General features: G+C 37.1%; 1 protein-coding gene across 1 annotated transcript in view; it reads right to left on the bottom strand.

The window, feature by feature from the left end:
- LOC146001776 (ubiquitin-conjugating enzyme E2Q-like protein CG4502) overlaps nucleotides 1-17,184 on the bottom strand; it is a 63,921-nt gene extending 46,737 nt beyond the window's left edge. The window contains exon 1 of the mRNA XM_083139497.1: nucleotides 17,093-17,184. The gene's annotated coding sequence lies outside the window, so the exon portion shown is untranslated. The remainder of the gene's footprint in view (nucleotides 1-17,092) is intronic.
- Between the last annotated feature and the right edge of the window lie 3,281 nt (nucleotides 17,185-20,465).

Here is a 20,465-nt window from a genome sequence, read left to right as displayed (position 1 = left end):
TGATGCTACCATCACGCTCTGTGTCAGCATATAGGCCAAAGACCTCATCTTTGTTGTCTCTAGGTGTGCTTAAATATTTTTGAGCAAGAAGACCCAATTCAATAGGATCCTGAGTAGCTTCAATTCTTCGAGGAGCAACAGGACTAGGTGTATGAATACTAGAAAGTGGGGTGATTGGATAATCTAATATGTTCCTAGCAGCTACAGGTACAAGCTCTGTGATCAAATTTTGATTTTGTTCTGTAACAGTTTTGATATTTTTACCTAATTCACTAATAGCATCAATAATAGGCTGTTCTGTTTGCTTGTGTTGTTCATAGATTCCTCGGTTCTCTGATTTCCATCCCTTAAATCTTTTTACAAGATAATCTCTTAATTTAAGATCATCAATTATTGGTCTTTTCATGGTTATTTATATATGTTTCAATGTCTAGAAAATTGTTGATTTTATTTCTGTATTTGCCACTATTAGGTTTCCTTGTCATATCAATTGTGACAAACCCATAGCTGTCCTGGTTCCAGCACCTACTGCAAAACTTAGAAAAATCATTGTAGCTCAAGTCCCCACCTACATATTCATCATGTATGTGTTTGAGGTTGGTATGATCTTGATGAAACACACATATAAAATTGCTGTTGTCTCGGATCAGCTGCTTCGGAATTTTAGAAAAAGTCTGTGCCAGGTAGAAACAATCTATGTTTTTGTGTCGGCCCTGTGTAAAGAAATTTCTAACTTTGTTTTGATTATCCAGTATAATGTCATCAAATACAACAACAGAGTTATCAAGACATTCATGGAGTGGCTTAACATCTGATTCAAAAGTGACTATATCCAGTCCATCATATAGCTTCATCAGCTGCTGATATTTTAATTGTTCCAAGCTCTTAGAGAAGACATACAAATGCCTATTTTTCCAGTCTAACCAGTTGGGTGCCAATAAAAAATTATCAATCATTAGTGTAGTTTTACCACAAGCCGATGGTCCAACAATAAGACATCTAATATTATCAGGCAACAGCTTGCCATTTCTCTTAATCTGCTGTTCAGGCTCTGGCAGTCTCTTTATAACATCCCAGGTGTTCATAGTATCACTTTGTCTGCCTCGATCCAGCTGTGTTCTGGAAGTCCTAGCCATTTGACAAGTATCTTGTTGCCTTTTCTGCGGATGATTGTTTCTATGAGATATGTGTTAGGCTGCTTAGTTTTGCTGAGTTCTTCTTCATAGAACCTGCCTTTGAGAATTTCTCCTCGGTGATCTTTTATTATATATGTGTATCGGGTCCCAGGTTTAACTTGAACCACTGTAAATAATTCAGTGCTCCAGTTTCTGGTAAAGCCTCTTTTGAATAAGTTCTTATATTTGCTGATTCTTACTTGATCACCCACCTTGTATTTGGCTTTTCTTGTTGTTGGCTGGTATCTAGGATAATAAACAGTACTGATCAATTTTTGCTCATCAGATGAAGTTACCTCAGAGGGCTTCATGTTGATTGTCGAATGGACCGAGTTGTTATATTTATGTAGAAGTTCTGGTAGGATTGTGAGCCATTTATAATTACCTTGGAGGGTAAATTGTTTATACATATGATTTTTTAGGGTTTTGTTGAATCTCTCTACAATATAGGCCTTGAGATCACTGTAACTCGAGTAATGTTGTATTGACTGGCTTTTAATAAATTGTTGGAACACAGAATTATAGAATTCTTTGCCATTATCTGTTTGCAAATAGCGCGGTGATCTTCCACTCTGATTGATGATTGTCCTGAAGGCTTCTGTAACACATTTTCCAGTCTTGGATTTGAGTGGCACAGCCCAGGCAAATTTTGAAAATGTATCTATGACAGTGAGTAGATACTTGTAGCCCTTGTTGATCTTGTCCAAGTTTTTCAGCTGTCCACTTGACATCTCAACCAAGTCACACTGCCATAAATCATCTATGCCTTTTGTAACCACTGGCAGTCTCTTATAATTATGTCTGGCTTGTCTGTGTAATTCATCAACAATAATTTGTCTAGACATAGTATGTATACAAGAATGTTGCAACTATAGGGTGTTCAGCAGCTGATACTACAGGATTTTCTAAATACAGTTTGTCCCCTATTTGTATATTAAATTCCAGAGAACCATCATCTTCAGCATAAGATGTTTCTAATGTATTGGGATCTGTAAAATCCCCTAACTCTACACTGGTGATTTTTGCTTTGTTATCAGCATTTGTTATTGATAAGGTAGGGTAGTGGTGTGCCTGTGGTTGTAGCCAATATTTGATCTTGATTGGTCTAAGTGTGCCCCCAACAAAAAACTGGTAATAAAATTGTGCAGGGGACAGCATATATATCTTGTCGCCTGGTGTAAATGGTGAATCATATTCTTTGTTAGGGATACTGTACAATTCAAGAATTACTGTATGTTTAGGATTCTCGATTATGCCAGTTATTTCTTTTTCTGCTGTAAGCAATCTACTTGTTACAGATTCAAGGTGCTCATTGATAGTCCTAACAACATCATCATGGCCTGGCTTGATCTTTATGTCCACAACAAGTTTCTTGTATTGTTGCACAATCTCTTGTAGCTGGGTGGCAAAAACAGACAAAGCATTTGCTTGATTGGATTCCATGGTCCCTAGCTGTTGCTTGATATTAGCTACAATTTGCTGTAAATTTTCAACAACTGCCAATTTTGAATTTTGAGCAGTAAGATCATGGACTTGTCTTCTGATATCCTCAAACAGGGCATGCAGTTCATTAATATGCAATATTTCAAGTTTGGCATTTTTATTGTTTATTTATATAAAATTTCTTGGTCCAAAAAAACAGAACTATGGATAATATGCCAAAACAATTATAACAGCAGTTAGTGGCTGAGCTGGTGGTTTTATACCCAGACAACAGCAGTAACTAGGCTCTGGTGATCCCCAATATAAAATAATTTTGCTCTATTATGCTGTTGTATAACACACTTTACCAGGTATCAAACCTCAGCTGTATATCAGCTAGCAGTGAATATTCTCAAAATCTCACGTGTGGGGATATTATTCTGCCACATGTATTTCAATCTTACACATTTTACCAGGGCTCAAACCCGGAGCCTCTTGATTACAAGGCAATAATACCAACACTTTGCCATCAGGGAGGCCTACACATTTTACCAGGTTTCAAACCCGGGAGCCTTTGATTACAAGGCAGCAATATTAACACTTCTCCATGGAGAGGCCTCAAACCCGGAGCCTCTTGATTACAACGCAATAATACCAACACTTTGCCATCAGGGAGGCCACACATTTTACCAGGTTTCAAACCCGGGAGCCTTTGATTAGAAGGCAGCAATATTAACACTTCTCCATGGAGAGGCCTCAAACCCGGGAGCCTTTGATTACAAACCATATAAGCCATAGGGCTATGCCACGCTCTACTGAGTATCAGAGCCCAGGAGCCTCTTGATTACAAGGCATAAAAGCCATAGAGCTATGCCCACACTCTCTACCGGTCTTCAGACCGGGAGCTCTAAGCTGGATATCAGCTTTGCAGTGAATATTTTCTTCAAAGTCTTACTTGTGTATATATTATTTCAGAGGATAAAACTTATGGAAATAGAGTCGGGTTTGCATGCTGTAATGCAAGAGGGTAATGTTCTTTTACTAAGAATTTTCCCCTATTACACAGAAATATTAATTGAAGTTTTATGCTCTTCCAGTGAATTGGAGTCAATGCCATATCAATAATGGAATATGAAAGCCCCTAAGCAATTACTTAACTCAGAAATGTATTAGTCTGTCAGACAATTTCGATCGGGAAAATTAATACATTTCTGAGCTAAGCAATTACTACCCCGGGCAATAAACTGATCAAAGATTAGAAAGAAAGCACGTAACAATTCAATTTGCAACTGCCTTTGTCCAAGGTAATCCTATATTGAATTAGATCTATAAGTTGTTAGAGCATGAGGATATGAGCATATTTGGCTTAGTTTTAAGTGTAGCTATAATAATATCAAGAGGGGCATATTTTTAACAAGCTTATGGACAACAATCTCACAGATGTAGCTTTTGTACACATGGCCGAATCAATCTGTTGAGGGTTCTTCATTTGTACACTAGAATTCAGGATTCTTGGGATTTTGACAGAATAGCACACTATGAGCAATAAGATCATATGGGTACTTGACATAGTTTTAAGTGTAGGCAAATCTGTCTGTTGAGGGTTCTTCATTTGTACACTAGGATTCAGGGTTCTTGGGATTTTGAGAGCATATCACACTTGAGCAATTGGGGCATATGGGCATCTTGGCATAGTTTTAAGTGTAGCCAAATCGGGCTGTTTAATCAAATGACCTCTTCATTTGTACGCTATGTGTGTCCTAATAATAGTAGCAAACACACTACTCAAAGGGAGTCCTGCCCACACCAGGACTCGAACCTTCGAACGGCCATCGAGTTGGCGACATTACTTTCGCGGGAAAATTAAAATTCACACCACTATGAAAAGGAAAGTAACTAATCCCCCATATACAGTAAAACCTCGATAAGCCGGACTTCGCTTAATCCGGACAGGCAAAAGGCAAACAAAAAGTACAATGCAAGGTTTTAAATGTGACTAGAAGTTAACAAGAAAACTTCTCAAATAAAAGACAGTCAACCACTGATGAAAGTCTGTTTCCAGACTTTGTACTGTACTGTATAGTGCATTTAGGCCTATGCCCTTTAAATACACCATAATAAACGTGTTTTGTTGCTTAGGTAATTTCAGTTAATACAGACTATCGTTAAACCGGTCATCTTATCCCCCCATTAGTCCGGATTAACGAGGTTTTACTGTATGTTTAGGATTCTAATAAAAAAAACTGAAACATTTATACAATACATAGAATCGTTAAAAAATACTAAGAGCACAGCGTTATTGAAGTCTTGAAAACATTCTAAAAGTACTAAATATCTGTAAAATATTTAAATAAAGTGACAAAAATTTGATTTACAGTCGGCATTATAAACTAGGGCTTATCGAAACTGGATCTTGTAAGAGACTTAGATGCGTGTGGACAATATTTGCAACGTAAGACATATTTTTAACAGGTACAAAAATTTACTTGAAGACATTGTTTACCCAAAATTATCGAACCATCTTTGGTTTTCATTCTTCTTTCTGTACTGGTGACCTTTGCAAATAGGGGAAGGCTTTCCACTCGTTCTGTAATTTAAATATTCTCAGCCATCTCGTCGTCTTCTCATCAAGACTCAACTTTACTTTCACTTGTCTTTATTAAGGATCAAAACTAAATTTGCCAAAGTAAGATCCCTTATATATACGAAGAAGAGATGCATTATTTTTAATATTTTTATCATACGTGCATTCAAAAACCATATTCGTTTCAATCGAGGATGAACACCGGAGTACAGACGGGTTTGACACTCTGGCTTGCGGGATTGAACCGATAAGTCGCGGAGGCGGACTAACGAAATTCCAGTCAAATTGGACTCGGGTTAAAACGAATGGTCTCCTGATTTGTTTATTTATTTATTGAACTCAATAGGTACATACCTAGCTACAGAGTCCATAAACATAGCGAATACATTTACATCTGTTTTCCTGTAACATGTTGGTGCTACTTTTAGTATACCATTTAATTAGAAATTATGTGTTTAAGGCCAGTGTGTTAATAATGGCTTTGCTGAGTTCCCTTAGGTTCATAGAAAATATGTCAATGGTCTCATTCTTGATTAGCAATTTATTGTGTAACTGGAGATTTCTTTTCAATTTCAGATCTAGCCTTTTTCAGAAGTAAAACTTCATTTCCTAGACAGGATTCGAAAACTAATCTGGGATAGTAGATGCTCAGCATCTATTTCATGATTTAACTACTTCCATAAAAATACTATTTCCTGTAGTGTTCTTCTATGATACAGCTTTGTAAATCGACATTAAGAGGTTATCATAGTGTTCAAATGTGAGGTAAACTTTCTGAACTTTGTAGTTTAAAAAATCTAAAGAAATCTAGATCGAACTTTTTCAATTGCTTCACTGTATTTTGCTGTATGTGTATACTATATGACAGATGGATATTCGAGTTTTGATCTTACATATGAATAATACAAAACTTTAATGCCGCGGTGGCTCAGTCGGTAACGCGTCTGACTACCATGCTCAAGGTCCCGGGTTCGATCCCCGGCCGGTTCAAATCCGGGAACTTTTCTAACGGTGGAAGCGGCCCCGGCGCCTACCCAGCGTCGAATAACATTGGTACCTAGGGGAAACCCTGGGGGGTAAAGGCGGTCAGGGGCATGATGCTGATCACATCACCCCCACTCACGACCGGATCAAGAAAGTGTGGGGCGTTACCCCCACACCCCCTATACGCCTTCATGGCGTGGTGCTATGCACAGGGGAACACTTTTACTTTAATGTCTCAATATTCTGAAAAACCCTCCCCTGTCTAAAAATAAACCAAAGGTTCTTGAATGCATCACTAATTTACATGTGAGATTTGAATAAAAAATAAAACCAAAATCCTTGACTGAAAAAAATCTTGCAAGAGTATGGTTGTGCATTTGATAGTGAAAATCAACTGGATTTTTCCTTCGAGTATATATGTATTACACAATGCCATTCATTAATATTTAGTGTTAAATCATTATTTCTTGTCCATGTTTCTAGCTTTGTAATATCATTTTGTAGTTGAATACTGTCTTCTTGTTTCGGGGTGTCTACCAAAATAACAAATACAAAATTCTTGACTTATTCATGACTTTATCTTGACCTATTTTTCCTTTCTGTTGACCTTCATTTGTTTCTCTTAACGTTAATTCTATTTAATCGCCCCTTACGTAGGTATAGTTGGAAAATGAGAAAATAGATATTTATATTCAATGAAAAACCCTTACCACAAGATCGGTTAAGATGCAAACTGAAGCTGTACTTTAATAGACTGGCTTTAATTATTAATGAATGTAAATATTAATGCTTCACACTTCATCCTGGATGGGGATTATTTAATAATTTTAGAAAACTTGTGTCGCACCAGTCAACACATGCTTTTTCAAAGCACAAAACTGTTCAATCTGTATTGTATTAATCTATGTTGAAATCTTTTCTTTAAAAATGTTAAAAATGTGTTATTGTTAATATCTCAATAGGTAAAGGATTGTTTAACTTAATTCTTGCAGAAATGATGAAACTATAGATATGTAAACAACCATGTAGTTACCTTGGTAAAATGTAAACAAGTTTTTGATATAAAAGAGCAAGACCTTTGTAAGCCAGCGTGATATTCTCCTGGTTGCTGAAAAGCTGATGGTTCAGGGGACGTTGGGGAAATATCTTGCCTTGTTCTCCGGTTCGGCTTGTGTACTTGTACTCCATTTGGCAGATATTCCACAAACCCAACTCTGAATAAGGCGTTCTCCTGCATCATCAAAAAGACCAGGGTTAAAAACTTCGGTACAACTAATAGGTTTAGGCCTACAGGTTGTATCTGGTGAATTGTCTGTTTGAAAAGTGTTTAAATAAATCTTCTAGTAAGAGATCTGGATGATCTTTTATTCCTAACCAATATAGGATAATTAAAAATAAATCCTGCACCACAGACCACGCAAGGGCTTGGTCCTTCTAACCCTAAGAAGGCTTTGAGAAGTCCGATAAAAGGGTTTGTAACCAGACTAACAAAAAACCCTAAAAGCAGAAGGTGTGTGTCAAACATCACGCATACAAGAATGAAGTTCTTAAGAAAAAAGTTAACAAATAGTAAACACAACTCAATACAATTTTAGATTTCCAAATATTAAATTTTATCAATCCCAGTACAGGTTTATAGCAATGTAAAATCACTATACTGTAAAAAAAATAGCAAAAATTCTTGACCACAAGCATAATTTCTTGACTTTTTCTTGACCTACCTGTTTCTTTCTTGACTTTTTATGGATTTTCTTGACTGCTTTTTTTCCTGTAAAATTTCAGATCATCTGCAAACAGCAATTTATGTGAGTTTTCAAACGAATCAGACAATTCTTTAACAAGATGAACAGATGAACACCATTTCCCTCACAATACGACATTAATACGTACAGGTAGCAGACCTGTCCTCCTGTGTGTGCCTAGTTTTACAGCGATCCGGCTATGTTTTTCTAGTTAATTACACCCACATATGAGAGGAAAACAGGAATTTGTATGGATGCAAGAACCGGAAATGAGTGATTGCAAAGAGAAAAGGTTGGAATATGCAAACATCAATTATTACATGTTGTTGGTTATGCTGGTGGATGTGAGGGTACTAATGGATTCTATGAAATGGAGCGAGAGACGCAATTTGGCCTGTTTGCCTCAATAATTGCATGAAAACAACATAGCGCTAACTGTAGTTTCGCAGTACTCTATATTAATCCTTCCCCTGAAATGGGGCATGCAAATTTTAGTTTATTTTTCGTGAGATATGATACTATAAAAGCTTTGGAAAATGAATCAATGTGGCAAACTAATGAACTGAAATAATGATTACCACTTAATATTCATTTAATTACGGAAAATGTGTGCATATATTGACGAATTAATTCAAGCTTGATCACTGGTGGACCGCGTGAAGTCTATCGATCTCGTCACCAAAGTTTCCGGATTCGAATCCCGGCAGTACATGCGTGTTTTTGCGAGTGTCACTTCGCCAATTTCATCCAATCATCGCTCAACTCATCGTCGCGATAATCCAAGTGGAAGATAATCGATGCGAAAGAGCAAATATGAAAAATGTACAAAATTATGCAAACACACAGAATGTAAATATATTTCCCAACAGTTATAGGAATCACATTTATGAACAAATATAAAAAAAAAACTTTGTTAAATGTATAGAGTTAGAATGTACGAACAACGTATTTTTACTGACTATTTCGCTCATCATCTATGTTAAGTTTGTTTTCATTACAGCAAGTTTAAAAACCACCGTATTGATGCACGCCAAATGCACATATGGATCGCTCCACAGTATCTGCATGTAAAACATTTGGCCCCACGTCTCTCAATGTAGAATTTCTTAACGTTTGCAATATAAGAAAAACTTGTTTGTTTCCCGTCGTTTTGAATATCGATCTAAAATATTCAGAGCATTCGATATCGTACTCTGCGAAGGTAGAGTGGCTTAAATTAAGGGATAAACGTAATTTTCATAAGTTCATTTTACTGTACAAAATACTCCAAATTAAGACCCGCAATATCTCTATAACCGATTTCAACATCTTTCCGACTTTCACAGCCGCAACACCAGATCGCGCGAAAGGTCTTTGCTCTCCATTCCACTCCACAAATCCAACTTTTATGCAAATTCTTTTACTGTTACCTCAGCAGACCTTTGGAACAAGTTGACACCTGAAATACATGTCTCTTCCTCAATTGTGACGTTCAAAAAATTGTTAAAGTTACACATATTATATAATGAAAATTAAATGTTTGACTTCCCTAATACAGTGGCGGGTGCAGATAATTTTTTATTTTTATTTGTATTTTTTTATTTATCTGTAATTTTTATATATATTTTTTCTTCCTTTCTTGTTTCAATATTTCAATGTTCCACATTCATTTTTTTTGTAAACATGGTGAGTGGAAGAAAAGGCAATGTAAAAGAAGACGAAATAAATAAATAAGTATCAAATCAAACTTCTAAGGTGTCTAACAGCTGGAAACATTTTATATTTTATATTTTAGAGAAGTTCTGACGACTGCTCTTGCCTTTTTCACCTCCGTTTATGTCATACAACTCACAGTATTCCAAAATATTATGGACCAAATAACCCACCAAAATTGATGCGAGTTTTGTTCTCTAAATTCCAAAATAGTGCTCCAGTAAGTGCACCGGACCACACGTGACTCGACGAGTCATTTTTGTTGCAAACCGACTCGTTTTAGTATTGGGTTAGCGTGAAATCGATCAGAGTTTCAAGTTGGAGGGTATCGGAAAATATACTTTTCGCTAAATGGTATAAATACATGACATATGGAGACTTTCTAGCCTAATACAGACCCGAGTACTACAAATATGTTGGAAGTTTTTAACTTGCTGTTTCAAAGTACTTCCCTGGAATGTTAAAAAACAAATCAACAACAATAAAACTACTTAATAAGATTAACAGAAGATATGGAATGTAAGCCAGTCACATGAATAAATGATGAAAAGAAATATTTATTTCAAGAGCCAAATTAAAATCTTAAAAGTCCAATAACAATTGCAGGGCAAACTATACAGTTTAAATTTACATGAGAGATCAACTGTTATTTACAAAACTATGTCTAGGCTGCAACACTGATCAAGTGAGCTTCAAAACGCCATTTTTTTTTGTTATTTTAAAGATGGCGCCTCCTATACACACTTGCGCCAGTGAAGGGGAGCGGTTTCTTGCCCTCTGTCAGCCTAAAACTTACAGGAATTTCTCAGCAAATGAAAATTCAATATCTCTATGCATGCTAACCACAGCAGCAAGTTTACTAATGAAGGAGAGAGTTCGACAATGGCCTCAGTTCGCAGGCAGATGGGTGGAAAAGCCTTCGCAGTGGCTCATAAGTGACTATACACTACACAGCACTATACACTACACAGCACTGCAGTGCTCATAACTTAAAAACCAGTATCAACACTTCTATTTCTCTTAAAATCTGGATAATTGTAAATATACTGATTTAGGCTCAAAAAGTAAATTTTACCCTATAAAAAATGAGTAGTTAAATTTGATAAAAAAACACAATTATTTTTTTACTCTAAAAATGGTAAAATTTGGATTTTTTGAATATTTTCCCCTATGAGCTAAGCTTTGATAAAAAAAAAATTCATGCTATAAAAGTGGTAAATTTTGGATTTTTTGGATCTTTCCCCCTTGGAAAATTAGCTGAAATCGGGGTAAAATGAATAAATACAAAATAAATGTTTACAAACGAAGATATATATCTACTATAGACAACTGGTTTAAGATAGAAAATAAACTAACGTTAATGTGCCAGGATTTATCAACAAAAAAATCACGATAGCAACAGTTAAACTTGGCTAATTTATCAAAACAAAATCACACGAGAAAAGGATTTCTGTTTGTTGCTTTAATTTTGGACACTAGAGTAGATCAGCAATAGGTCTGTGCTAAAATGCAGTAAACTTGTGCAGCCCTACACACAGAAATCCACTTTATAAGAAACAACTACAAATTAAGGATTTGATTTGACTGTCTCTTGTAAATGAAATATGATTCATTAATTTTCTCTTGATGCAAAAAAAAAAAAAAAAAATTAGTTCAGAAGTTTTGATCAACGAACGAAAATAAACTACACTTACACGCATGGTTGAATTAAATGATGCATATGAAGCAGAGGCGAGCGTCCGGTCATCGGGAGAGGCGGCGATGACCAAGCAAAATAATAAAAATATTGCATTTTATATATTTTAGAGAAGCAGAATACTCGCATATTTGTGCAAAATAAGGAAAGCGAGAGCATGAAACAGCTTGAAATACGCAAGAGATTCGCTAATCCTAGCGCATCGAAATGAGGCCCCAGTACTACCCCTCGCGCCGAACCCTCCTATTGAAGGCAATGGTGTTCGTCGGCCCAGCTCATCGCAGAATGGTGCGAATCTCTCTGGTCTCTGCCAGTGCCGAGAACAGCCGAACACTTCCGACCAGGCAGACAGGTCGAACGACCTGTACTTTCCGCCACTCTTGAAGGTCTGGGTCATAACAGGCCTTTTTTTTCAGCCCCCATCCCCATGTTTACAGCCACGGCAGGGTTTGTCTGGAGTCATGAAAGATTCTTCTGAGTATCCAGTGGCGTGCTCAAGGAGGGTTGGTGAGGATCATGATTCTGCTTAGGCTTAATATTGTTTGAAAAAAAGAAGAAAGAAAAGGCAGGAAAAGATAGCAAAATGAGGACTTCAGGAATGGCTACTAAAAAGTACACGTAACCCCCCTCCCCCTTCCTTCGAAAATCCTGGGCACACCACTCGAATGTCTGCTATTTCCACTTGTTAAGAGGAAAAGCACACATTGAACGATATGAATATGCTTTTCATTATCAAAACAACAATTGGCGGCGAACCATAAAGTTTCTTCTTACCTTTAAACGCGACAATTGAGGTGATTGCATTTCAGTTTCCATCATATTTAATAATTCTCGTCGTATGGGATAGAATTATGTCTCTTTTGTAGTCGTAAGGTCTGTGGTATGAGCTTTTACATTGAATTGACAATGACCTTGGCGTTTATCGCAGAGAAATATTGTGCCCCCGCCTCTCCGTTGAAAGATCGACCCTGACGTTTGGCAAATCTTGCGATGACTACGTAAAAATGTCACGCTTCGCCACTGATATGAAGAGAATTAATGAAACGTGATGCATTTTTTCTTCCTGTGTGTGATTTACCTTTGTACGTCTAAGGCTTCTACACAGAATAAAGACGTCTCAACTAAGTCAATCAGCCAGCGAGAAGCGAAAAGCAACGCTCAGCTTTTAAGGACCACTCTTCACCCTCGTAACCACTTTGGGAGAGAGAAAAAAAATCGAAGAATATCTCTCTTGATTTCGCAGACATGTTCTCACTCGAAGTAAAGGTTTCGAGAGACTAAAGCACTTAGACAGACGCCAATTTGAGACAAGTGCTTGGTCCTTTTACGTGGCCACAATCTGGCGTGTTACGCGGTTGCTTAGATCTAATCGAATAAACGAAGCACGTCGCAGACATTTTCCCGCGAATTACCCAGAAATCCGCACAAGTTCTCATCCTCCCACTCCGCGAGAAACGTTTAAATGTCAGGACGGGAGAATTCAACGGGGTCTTTTGAAGGACACTTGACGAGGACCTCTGAATGTATGCCAAATTGGTAGCGAAACCATGTTAGACTTGATCTTACATGAAAAAAAAAGGAGTGTGTACAAAGGCGCCCGCAGGATATTTTCTCGGGGGTGGGGGGCAAGTAAGATTTCACATCTTGCCCCAATCATTGAAATTTATATTATTATTATTACTATAATTATTATATTGATATTACTATTATTACTTTACGAATCATAAAATTCAAATTTAATTGAAAATACCTTGGCGTTGTATACAAGGTCAGACTCGAGTCCACTAATTATTAGAGGAAAAGGTCTAAATATGGGCCCCCTTTTTATTTTGTCATTTTCGGAGGGGAAAAATTAATATATCAAGCACCTGCCTTTAAAATGCATATCTATGAAATATATACTTAAATGTAATAGCATGCTAAAGTATAGAAGGCCTCCATTTTTTTTTAAAAAAAAAGCAATTTCCAACAAAATGGTAAAATGATGTATTTCAAAATTGTGGTCTAAATATGGGCTACTAGTGGCAATATCACAAAAAGCAATGAAAATTTTAAAAAAACAGTCATTCATCGCTAAAACATTATAAAATTCATATTTATGAATAATCTGTTGTTTTGAAAATCACGCGGAATGGGAAAAATCGAAATTAAGAAAAACATCCAAATATTTGTTGAAAATGTGATCTCAACATCAGACCTCATGTCATAGCCCATATTTTGACCATCACGCTATTTTTCTTCTTCAATTTATTTTCGCTCTCTGTGGCACATATTTCACAAACAAATCATGGTATTATAAAAACCCACATTTGTTTTATGTACCGCTAATATCATAACCTATACAAAGCAGATGAGAATTCAGAAAACGCTGAGTTAAAACATACCTGCAAAAAGTTTTCGGAGGTCGCAATTCTATAACAGCGTCCAAGGCCGAAACTAACCACCACTTTCTCTTGCAAATTGGCGCCGCAACCTTTGTCCTTGACAGATAACCAGTTCCCATAGCCTCTGCCAGGCTGCAGCCCGGGAGCGCTGATAACTCCAAAACCCATATTTAAACCTTCGCCCATATTTAGACCTTCTCCTCTATAAATAGGAACTGGAACCGCCTTGCTTCCTGTCCAACAATGTCTATAACTTTGTTGATGAACAGTTCTGTGTCTTCTTGTACTCTTTCACAGTGCACAGATATCAAACAGAGACCACTTAATGATCTACTGTCCTTCATGGTACCTCTGATCCTTTTTTTTACGTGCCAAAGGATACTTTAAAGAAGTAATAATTCAACATGACGGGATGTGAATAATTAAGGTCAGATCCAGACATCTAGGACTTTTCGTAGTCCCGGACAGCCTAGAAATCCCAAAGGATCTTATTTAAAAGAGGTTAATTCTTGATATTTTCTGCACTATAAGTGCTTGAAATTTCTTGAAATTTACAGTTTTTATTCCAGAAGTGCAAGAACAATCGCTTGAAGGGAAAATAGTGTGTACAATTCGAGATTTTTACCGCATTCGGGAAATTTCGAAAATTTTCGTATCTGTTTGGGAAATGAAGAATGTTTTCAGTCCCAAACGTCATTATTACTAACTTTTCCTCCCCAATCCCGTCCCGCACACCCCAAGTTAGGCCAGTGAACATGATTGTAATGTCTTTTGTGAAAATATTTTCTCGTTATTTTGTTGGCTGTAACTGGCAGCCTGTAAATCGCAGAAAACAATATTCTTTGTAATAAAATATCACTAAAATTTCACCATTCGAATGACATGAACTTTTTCCAGACATCTCGGGGGAGGGGGGTGCAAGTGCCCGCTTGTGGGAACCCTTGAGTGCGTGGCGCTTGTGTGAAACCGAAACAAGACGAGAACGAGATAAAACTAGTCAACATGAGATCTCTGGCATAACTGAAATTCTCATTTCGTCAGATTTGGGTAAACAAGTATATGCCGTGTGTTGGTGAAAAATTCAAACTTAACCAGGACTGTAACTCAGGTCTCTGGCATACCGTGCCATTGCTCTACTCATTAACAGGGTTGTGCAATTACGCGAAAAAAGGTTTTCTACATGACACGAAAATTACGCGTAAAATACGTAAAAAAAACTAGAATCAAACATAAAAATTAAAATAAAACATGAATTTTGCTTTAAAAAAACTTTCCTTTCGAATTTGTATGAGGGGTTGCCCCTGACGCACTTCCAGTTCTTGGAGCGGACAAATGTTTATTTTGCTGCTTAGTCTATCTTAATCAGGAACGCCCACCAAGTTTCATTGATCTCATCCTTTTTGTTTTTGTTCCACATGTGACTGAAATGTGAGAGGTGTGTGAGCATTCCAAGGAAGATGGAGAAAACGGATATTCGTGCAGTCATCAAATATTTGCTGAAAAAAGCCTGTCATCAACGGACATTCATAATGACAAAGAAGACAGTAGGGGATTCTGTCCCTCACATGACATGGTTAAAAATTCTCAAAAAATGTCTGCGTGGGAAGAGTTTCAGCAGCGATTCTGAAGTGATGGATGCTGTGAACGTACTGTTCCAGGAGCAGTCGGAAGATTCTTCTGGTGCCGGAACTGAAGCCCTAGAGCACCGATTAGAAAAGTGCATTGAGGTTGCAGGAGACTATGTTGAAAATTAAGAGTAGTGAAATGGCCCTCTGGCAAAGCCAGGGGCAGAGCATTCTGATCAACCCTCGTATATACTCTTATATTGTAATTTTACAAACAAAAGTAAGTAGTTGAATGTTCTGTTCAATCAGCAGTTTCTTTTTCAGTATAATGTATAACAATGAACGTGTTTTTTTTACAGTTATATGTATGAAAAAGGAATTTGAATCTGTTACTAAAACTTTGAAATCCAATCCAAATAAATTGTCTTTAATCGTTGTTACGTTACAAATACAAGTACTAGTGCAAGATGTATATATCAAAAGGTTTCTCAATTTTAAAATATGTGAAAGAATAGTTCTACGTATTTTAAAACATCTGTTAGGGTGAGGCAGATTTGTTATTGGGAAGTCATATTTCAGAGTTCAAACACCACAAAGATGTTGAGAAAAATGAAATAAATAATAATTTTGAAAAGAAATTTTCGAAAACAAATGAGAAAAGAAATTGAAATTATAGATTCCACAACATAATTTCAAAACCGGCTCTTTTCTATGGTAGCGAATGTTGTCCATGTTAGTCCAACATTCGCTACCATAGAAAAGAGCCGGTTTTGAAATTATGTTGTGGAATCTATAATTTCAATTTCTTTTCTCATTAAGGCCAATGAACTGTTTCCAGTGAACAAATTGTTCACTGGAAACAGTTCATTGGCCTTAATCCAGCTGCATCCTACTTCATCCTGAAGTTCTATTTTTAAATAGCACATTGTTTACTTGTCTACATTGTTGCTGGGTGTAGACGTTTTACAAAAATGAAATGTTTTCAGTATTAGTGTATGGCTGATGAGAGAACTGTTGTTGAAACAAATCGTAGCTTAACATATATGTTAGATTGAATTGGACTACATTGATAGGTCTTTTAGTGTATGAGTTGGGGGTTTTCTTAGAATGTAAATAACTATACTAATTGTTATCTAAATTATGTATAAATGTTATCATAATATTTAATGATTTAGGTTAGGCAATTGTTTAGTGTACTGACTGGTAACATATACAAATTTGAATATCCAAAAAACCTATCTCCCGAAATAAAATCACAAGTACGCCACCGAGTGACCCGCCCTCAAAGCAAAAAGCTTAATTCGCAGTGTCTACGATTCATTACATTGTGGCAGAAAATGACTTGTCGATGAAAAACGTTGACAAGGCTCATTTGATTAGTGTAAACGAAGCCTAATAGCACATTAGATTCATTTAACACCAAATATAATCATCTCTTTACGATAATGCACGAAGAAAAGGAATGATTTGCGATGAGGAAAGAATACAAAAAATAGGTTGAAGTGTCTTATCATTTTGACTGTTGTAGTTGAGTCAACTGCTATGTCAGTGCACTAGGGGTACATTTCAATGTTTGTACAAGCTGCAAACATACTGCATTCAAATGAGGGTAGCCTAGGTACACAGTCGCACACGCTAATTGAATACTAACGTTTCCTGAATGCACAAACGCCGTGGGGCAAGTGAACCAGGCTGCTGCATACAAGACGACAGCTCCCGGTCATAGCATTAAACGTTGCACTGCTGTGCCTCGACAAGTGCGTGTCCCGGTTCAACAAGCACAGAAGCTTTGAACAGAAGAAACAAATGCAGAACGCTAGCTTAAAAACACGAACGGAAACTACTCACCAGGTAAGGTTGATCCATGTTCGTTAGGCCTACAGACCGGACAAAATGCAACCACATATGACACCGTAAAACCCACCAGCATACGACACCAACTAACCGAGAAGCCTGCTTCCAGGGGAAGCAAAGCGCGGCGCATGCGCAGTGCATCTGTCGAACGATCAATGCGGAGGAACAGAACTCAGTGTTGCCAGACGACGGGAAATTTCACTCGAAGCAGGGACATTCGGGCAGAATACCAGGAGAAAAGGGGAAATTTGAAGAGATCCGGTTCACAAATGACATTTAATCTAATTAAGAGTGTGAAATACATGATGTATCTTTCGTACAGTTAATATCTTCTCAGTATAATCTTACTTTTCAAATTGTGACATCACAGGTACACTGGGATGCACAAATATTGCTTGGAAAATGGTTCATGATCATTTCCTTTACTCTTTTTTCTTGCGTCCTACGCGTTCTTAAGGAATGGATTTTTGTGTATTTTTGTGCAGAAGTTGCCACCACCTTGTTTGGCATTTTGATTCAATTTTGGAAGCTCCCATTGAGTACACACAGCAAATAAACATGGCGACGGACAGTTTACTTCGTAATACTTATGCATCCTGCCATACACGCCTAACTTTTATGAAACTTTTCATATTTCGCAAATTTTTCATAAAGTATGCAATTTACTATCAACAATCTTAGATTTCCGGCGTGGGAGATTTCAAATGCGAATTTGTCCAGCAGCGGGTCCCTGGGGCACCCAGTTTCCAATAAAGGGGCCAGCCTTAAGGAAGGTAAAGGCGGCCGGAGCGTGATGCTAATCACACCGCCACCGCCGAAATCGTGTATATGTGGAGCTCATAACCCCACATGTATCCATGGCGTATTGCAATGTATGTCCTTCAATGGAAATAGTAATCAAGGGGTCCCGGGTTCGATTCCCAGTGGAGGCACATAGTGGTTCGGATCCCACTAAAACACCAACGCAATCAATCAATCAGGTCAATGGAAATAGCAATAATTCTACTAGTACCACCACCACCATTACAATAAAAGTAATAAGAGAGAAAGTTCTGTGGACGCGATTTCAATTTTTCTAAAATGAAGGGAAATTTTTAATGAAAAGGGGAAATTATACCCTTGTTAAAGGAAAATTATGCTTCTGTGGCAACACTGAGAAAGACTCCCGCCCAGCCAGTCATTCGGGCTCCCGTTCGAACCGGCACTGCTTTATTCCGGTAAAAAAAAGGGGGGAAGATTTTTTTTAAAAAAAAGCATGCGCTTTATATTGTCGGAAATTATCATGTTTCTCTCGCCGTAATGTTTGGGGATTAGGATAAGAATCTCGAATTCGGTTGCTATCTTTGTGGTGACGTCACAAATCATATCCCGCGCCGTACTCAATAGATCCAATTCTGCATTTCGTCAATTAAGCTTTTGGGCGGTTTTTCAGTTGTTGTTTTTTTTGGTTGATTGTCAATTGTTTCTGATCGTATAAAGCAATGCGGGTGGTTAATTAACTCGTACTTTCAGTGCGTGGGTGGAAGCCATTGGCTCTTCATTACACAATATAATCATTAATGTCACTGCTATAGTCTCCATAACTAGCTTGACTGTATTGTTTGTTTCTTTCACCTCATCGACACAGCTTATTTCCATAAGCGAATGAACTGTTTTAATAGGTCATGAGCTACTTCTCCGAATTCAAGGGTATTGAGTGGTCAACGCAGGGCTCACATTTTGTTGACATTTCATCTTTTAACTGGTGCAACGTAGACATTGCTAACTAGTACAGAAATCCTGAACACCCTCCTCAGGTTGCAGAAATGTCATTTTGTTTGGGTCATTTGTTTACCATTTTTTATGTTTCGGTCATTGACGCAAAATTTTGCGTCATTTTTAGGTCATTTTTTTAAAAAAAAGTTGTGTCATTGCATGCTGAAACATAAGAAGTTCAACAATTTCTGTTTTGTCTGAATGTTATCTTCCGGTACTTACTCTGTTTAACTACCAGCGCAACAAAGCCTGTCTGAAAATCGCGAAATGCAACATTGTTGAGTTTCTTATTCACAGTCCGTACAACACACCAAGGTGAAGAAGCAAGTGTTAAATTGTTTGTCTTGGAATATATATACTATTTTCAATAAGCAGATTGAGTTTTGTACGAATTTTTGGGTCATTTTTCAAAGATTTTAGGTCATTTTACAGGATTTTTGTTGTCATTTTAAAGGTCATTTTTCAAAGATTTTAGGTCATTTTACAGGATTTTTGTTGTCATTTTAAAGGTCATTTTTCAAAGATTTTAGGTCATTTTACAGGATTTTTGTTGTCATTTTAAAGGTCATTTTTCAAAGATTTTAGGTCATTTTACAGGATTTTTGTTGTCATTTTAAAGGTCATTTTTCAAAGATTTTAGGTCATTTTACAGGATTTTTGTTGTCATTTTAAAGGTCATTTTTCAAAGATTTTAGGTCATTTTACAGGATTTTTGTTGTCATTTTAAAGGCCATTTTTCAAAGCTTTTTAGGTAATCAAAATCCGGGCCCTGGGCCACTCATCACAGTAAATTACGTGTTCGAGTCCCGGCCATGAAAATGGCGGCTGGGCAGAATTGCGCTGTTGCCACGTATGGGAAAAGCAAAGCGAGGGCGGGACAAAAGTCGCTGGTTCCAGCTCACTGTGTGGCAACGTCAACCGGACTGCGTTGCCTAGGCCGCGTCCGAATCGGCAGCAGATGTCGCCTAGAGCACCGTTCCATCCGCGGGGAGCGTATTTCACATATGCACATTGAAATAGAGATTGGGGGCGTGGCTTGTAATGGGGAAGTTTCTGATTGGCTGGTCTATTTTTTTCACTATTGAGTACTTGTATGGCGTGCCTAACAATTGACTACAGGCTTGAACTTGTTGAATGATGTAAACCACTTATATTTTCGTTTTCCATCTATTTTCTACTTTTTATACATTGCTTTGGTCTTTTCTACATCTTTCTATTGTAGTTCACTTTCACTAAGTCCATACTTATCCTCCAGCGATTTATTTATATTCTTTCACCTTGTGCTGCCATCTACTTTTCTTTTTTGAAACACCTCTCTTTTCATCTTGTGTTATTGTTTCCAGTATGTAATATCTAATTTGTAACAACTTTTTACAAAACAAATAGCCCCGCACTTATACTATAGTAGGTTTTGGCGGTATTCAAGGTTTTGACAGATTTTTAAAGCAAGAATTAAAAATGCTCCTTGTTTGCATCTGACGAAAAGCGGAAAATGACCCAATATATTAAATAATTGTGTAAGAATTTTCATCCAACGCAACATTTTAAAAATTATTTCCTCTTTTATTTCCAATAAGAAAGTCTATTGGCTTTTTGAGTCTAGATTACTATC

This window comes from Lepisma saccharinum, chromosome 17 (assembly GCF_977018435.1).
Source record: "Lepisma saccharinum chromosome 17, izLepSacc3.1, whole genome shotgun sequence".
NCBI classification, from domain to species: domain Eukaryota; kingdom Metazoa; phylum Arthropoda; class Insecta; order Zygentoma; family Lepismatidae; genus Lepisma; species Lepisma saccharinum.
This window is presented reverse-complemented; position numbering and strand designations above follow the sequence as displayed.